The sequence below is a fragment of the Humulus lupulus genome, chromosome 6 (assembly GCF_963169125.1).
Source record: "Humulus lupulus chromosome 6, drHumLupu1.1, whole genome shotgun sequence".
In the NCBI taxonomy this organism is placed as follows: domain Eukaryota; kingdom Viridiplantae; phylum Streptophyta; class Magnoliopsida; order Rosales; family Cannabaceae; genus Humulus; species Humulus lupulus.
This window is the reverse complement of record NC_084798.1, coordinates 122,873,500-122,879,216: the sequence shown is the minus strand read 5'-3', so window position 1 is coordinate 122,879,216 and position 5,717 is coordinate 122,873,500. Positions and strand designations below refer to the sequence as shown.

The following is a 5,717-nucleotide window of genomic DNA, read 5'->3' as shown; positions in this document are numbered from 1 at the left end:
AATTAGTGGTTGAGTTAATAATACATAAAACCATGAGACCAGTTCAGAGACTAAATACAAGGTTCACGTCAAGGTTTTACAAGTTAAAGGTACATCTAGTGTTCCAGAAAGAAAGGACTTATTGAACAGTCTTGGTCTTTCTAGCTTATAAGAACGCCATTCATAGTTGTTATTAGATAATGGAAAATCTAAAGGCATCAATATAACTTGACTGAGGTCTGATGTTAGCTTCATTCTTACGAATTTAAGTTTTAAAATAATGAGAAAGTCCATCATCTCTGGCATCAACATTAATAGCCTAGAGAATCCCCCTTCACTGCTGCTAATTCTTTGAAGCATGAAAACATCAATAGTAAAGATGAAATTAAAATCATCAAACCATAATTGGGTCGGTATAAGAAATGTGACAAGTCAAGCAATATACAAAAAGGAGATCTTAGAAAACAAATAAATAAAAAATTGTTGTATTACAAAAAGTAGCATGTAGTTGAGATTTAGAAGTATAATCTAACTATTATAACTAAATTTCATACCAAACACACTAGAAGATAAAGAAGGTATAAAAAAGAGGGATTAAAACAATAATTTAAGAAGCAAAAACTTAGTGACACTGCTTACCCAGCCCGAGGATCTCGAACAATTTGTTGAAGTCGTTTAACAATCTCAATGTTGTGTGCAAACACATCTAATCTGAGTGAACCAAAGTGTGCACAACAGTCAAGTCACCTCGAAAATCAGAGGTTAAACACTCAACCATGATTTCAGGCTTGAGATTCTGCATAAAGGGAATTGTGTAAAATATACAAAGTCTCCTCATTTCAGTCTCGTAATTCAATAACAACCAAGTTAATATGCATATACGCATACAACGATAGTAGCAACATCATATTAATTTAAAATTAAAAAACCCCAATATACTTAGCAAAATCATGAAGCCAAAGCCAAAGAATAACTATATTCTAAAACACAAAATCAAATACTATTGTTGAAATGAAACAAAGCTTCTCTAACCCCACCACAATAGACAAAACAGAAAGAGAAAAATGTATCATTTAATTATAGAAAAGCATGGCAATGAGAGTTTTCATAGTATTTTTTTCCTGATTGGAACCAAAAGAGTTTCTGACATGTTAACTATTTCAATCTTTTGAGCAGGCAACACAAAATAGGTTGGGCAAACTCTGCTACTTGCTCCTAGTAGGTGATTGAATGCCACATTATCCAAGTATAAACTTTACCCATCAATGTAGTCTTGTTGGGAGAATAATATATTAAGGTTCTACTTTTAAAGAAAAGACTCATCGTAGCTCACTAAAAGCAAGAAAATAAAGAGAGAAATGGCAAAGACAGACAACAAAATGGAAGGAAGCAACTACATAGTCATTAAACAAGAATTGATAGTAGTAGTTTAATATAGAGATAGACACCCATAAGGGTAATTAACAAAATTCACCTATAAATTATGAGTTCTTTTATTCATACACACACCTTTTATACAAACATCCTACCTAAAGCCAAAAAAAATCCAATTACAAAGAAAAACCTGATAACTTTGGCCTAATTTTAAGATTACATTTCCAACTTTAAGTTACTACCAATGACACATTTCCAGCTTAACAAAAGAGTTGGTGTCAGTGATATTTTCTTTTCTAGTGAACTTTTATCTGAAATCATATTCAAGAACCAAACCAACACAGAGCAAGTCAAGGTCTGTAACAAGTAACAACTTCTAATCATAATCAAAACAAACAAGAACAAAGCAATAAGTTTACATGGTTCTACCACAATGATCTACATCAAAGAGTAAGCAATTAACCTAAAAAATAAGCATCATTAATTCTACAAAAAAGGGAAAATAAAAAATCGAAGGAGAGAAGGAGAGGAGGACAACAACTACGGTTTTTTTCCTTGGGTCCAAAGAGTTGGAGAAGAAAAGAATCTAATTCAGAGTAAAAGAATTCTCTTAATAATAAGCCATTGATTGAAGGAAAATAGATTATAAATACCATAAGAAAATAATGATAAAGAATTAAAGATGCAATCAAAGTCTCTTCTTATTTTTGGAACTTCACGATTTCGATTTGCACAATAAGCTTTGAGTAATGAGTAAGTCTGCCATAGGTTAGAAAGGTTCCCTATGAACAATTTTTCAAAAAGTTTTAGAGATTAAAGTTTCAAAAAGTTTCAGAGATATAAGTTTACCGTGAGAGAGAGGATTCAATGCTTGTTGGGTCTTGACTTCGACGGAAGGGAAGAACGGAACGGGCGAATTTAACGGACCCCAGGTGCGGAGAACCCCAGCAACGTCACGTCGAATTCACCTCCCTCTATAGTAGGCGTTGTTGTCGTCATCGTCGAATTCACCTCCCTCTGTAGTAGGCGTCGTTGTCGCCTTCACCCTCACCTCCGTTTGTAGTAGGCGACGCCGGTGAGAAGCACGGGTGAAGAGGACCCATCCGTAGTATTTTCTTCTTCTTTAAGCAGAGAAAAAATGAATCCCTAATCCTAATTAAGCCCCAATTCGAATATGACCCATATTTTATTTAAAGCATATTTTAAATTTAGTTTTTTTAATTTTTTTAAATTTAATTTATTGTATGTATTTCTTTAAAATATGACTCATATTTAAATTTATAGCATATTTTAAATTTAGTTTGTTTATTTTTGTTAAGTATGTATTATTATTTTTTAATATTCATATCATATTTTAAATTTAATTTGTTTTAAATTAAAATATTAAAAAATAAATTTTATTAGATTTAGAAGAAAATTAATACTGCAACATCATCATAATAAGTATCATTAATGAATTTTTATTTAAAAAAACTTCTTTTACTAAATATATAATAACTAATCGAATTAACAATCAATATTACAAATTATTAAAAAAACATATTTTTTAACTAATAAGTATTTTATATCGTAAATTATTAATTAATACATTTTATGAATATATTTATATATTATACTAAATTATATTTAAAAATTTAAAAATTTAATTAGTACTTGATTAAAAAAATTGTATTGGATAAGACAACAGTTTTCGTAAAAATGTTGTCTCGTGTTAAAAGTAGACATGTTACGACAGTCTTACTAGAATTGTCATCTCATGGATGTTTTATTTTGCATGGCACGATAGTTCGAGGGCTACTGTTGTGTTATGTCAATTTCTGACACAAGATGATAGTTCTACGAAAACTGTTGTCTCATGTGTGTCGTCTAAGTACAGTTTTGTAGTAGTGTTCTCAGAGCCTTCTTTTTCTTTTTACGCAAGTTTTTTCTCTTTCAAGAAACCCTAAATCAGAACCTTCATTCTCTCTGAAGATCATCTTTCAGTGTTTCAAGAACCAGTCGTCCGTTCGTCTACGCTCGAAATTCCTTCAAACCTCCACGCTCTTTGCTTTGGTAAGTTTCAGAACCTTTCTACTCTTTATTTTCGCTATGCATGCCGTTGTGAGTTAACCGTTAAGTTCTGGCATTGTCTGTGTTCTTGGGTTGAGATGCATGAAAGTAGGGGATTTATCGGGTGATGCTAGATAGGATGATGTTTCTTTGCCATCCAGGAGTTATGAGTTAGTTTGATAGTCGAGATCATAAATTTAGGACGTAAAACCGAAGTAAAAATTCGATTTTTATGCTAGTTGAAAAACTGAGTTTTTCCCGCCCTTAAAGGAGTTGAAAAAGCTTTTTCAAAAAACTTTTTGCTTTCACTTTTTGATCTGTTTTTCAAACTGTTCGTGTGAAAAAATTAGTTTTTTGTTAGAATGCTGTTGTATAAAAGTTTGACTTTTATACACGACCAGCGTTATTCTAACCAACTTTCTAGACTCTCCATCCTCACCTCCCCATTTTTATGTTCGTAGATTTTAATGCCAGATTTGTGGGGAGGTGAGCGGCCAATCGAAGACAATCTTCTTGCGCAACTGCTTGAAGGTGAAGAACAACTGGCTCAGCGTGTTCACGAGATTCCATTCTCAAGACTCTCTTCTTCCAGACCTCAACCATCACCACCTAAAATGGCATGTTCTAAATCTCCTGGCAAAAAGAAACCAAACCCTGAAAACAATCCAAATTCTCCTGCCTAGCCTGATTCGCAGGCTAGGGTTCCCTCGACCAACGGTCGAGAAAACATTTCCCCGGACCCTCGCATTTAGGTCAGGGCTCGCCCTCGGCATTCAACCCTTCCTGATGTCGAGTGGTATCTCTCTCCCCTCAGCCAGGTGACCCCTAGGATGCTTGCTAATTATCTTAGGAAGTATCCTCTCATTGGGGTCAATCTCAAGATCCCCGCTGCTGACCAGAGGGCTAATTTTCCTGGGGGCGTCTACAGCGCCTGGTCAAGGTACCACATAGAGGCAGGGGCCCCCTTTCAAATTACTCCAAATGGATATAGAATGCTTGCTGCACTCTATATCCTTTACAAACTTAAAAAATGGCCAGAGCCTACTCCTCACGATGTCAACTTCCTTTTTGACCTTAAGTCCAACCCTCAACAGTCCGGGACGGGCTTTTTTCATTTTTGTCACCAAGAAACAAACCGAACATTCCTGAGTGACACCACCAACCAGGAGTATTTCCTCATGCCCGACATGACTACAAACAACTTGGCCTTCGCTCGAGGAGGTAAATGTCCTTTTTCACTGGTCGCTACTTTTACTTAGCAAATTTCTTTGTACTTCTCTAAAGTATCTTGTGCCTTTCAGGACCATGGCTACGCCCAAATCCAACACCAGACATGGTGTTGAGGTCCAACGCATTGGCCAGGATGACTGACGCTGAAAAAAGCGTTAAGTCTTTGGTCACTGATGAAAACTTGAGGCTGTCTGGCCTCCTGACCCCTCATCAGGAAATGAGGGAACCTGCGGTGGCAGATGCCACTGCCGAGGGGCATCCCAAGCAGCATCCCCCAACATCCCCTCCTCGGAGGAGACCGACTGGGGTTACGATTAGGGAACCGATTGGCGCCCCCTCAGCAGAAAGGCCTTCTGCCCCCCAAGGGAAGGGGAAACAAAACGCAGCAGAGACTGTCGTAGACTTGGATGAGTCTTCAGAAGAAAATGGTACTGTTATTTCGCTTTTAAATAGATTGCCAATTCCCTATCACTTATTTGACGGGGACGGCAATTTTACGTATACTCCAAATCTAGGGCCAGACTTCTTCGTGCCAGAGAGTGAGTGTTTGACTAGTAGAGTCAGTAGTGTAGCGACAAGTAGTAGTAGCTCGGGTATTGGACTTTGTGATTTTCCTTACTTCTTTTCTGATGTGCCATAATTCGTCATCTATTTTTGTCTTACTATCTGCATGCTTATCTCTTTCTGCAGACATGGCCTCCGCAAACTTTTTTGACTTGTACAACACTCAGGAGGAGGAGGAGGAGGAGGAGGTTCCCCTGGTCCGAAGAAGGAAATCGGCCAGGAGACAAGATGGCGATTCTAACCAAGCACCCTCGGCCAAGAAGAGTCGAGCAGCTGATCCTCCAAAGGATGGGCCCTCTGGCCAACCTTCTGCTTAACCCTCCGCTCCTGCTGAGAAGGAGACCCCGCCTGCTGCCACAAATCCTTCGCCCGCGGCTCCAAAAGAACAGGCCCAGCAAGCCGAACTTCCTGGGACCAAACTCTCGAGCCGCTCCCTGCAATCAGCTAAGGATCGCCTTGCTCATATCTTGAAGCATGGCCGTTGCAGGGAGGCAATGGCTGAGGCTGAAAACATGGGGGTC

General features: G+C 37.7%; 1 long non-coding RNA gene across 1 annotated transcript; it reads right to left on the bottom strand.

Moving 5' to 3' along the window:
* Nucleotides 1-707: 707 nt before the first annotated feature.
* LOC133784182 (uncharacterized) lies at nt 708-2,359 on the bottom strand. Its single transcript, XR_009871186.1, has 2 exons — nt 2,203-2,359; nt 708-775 (listed from the first exon to the last, which is right to left on the bottom strand). It is a non-coding gene; the product is annotated as an uncharacterized LOC133784182 (long non-coding RNA).
* Nucleotides 2,360-5,717: the final 3,358 nt, after the last annotated feature.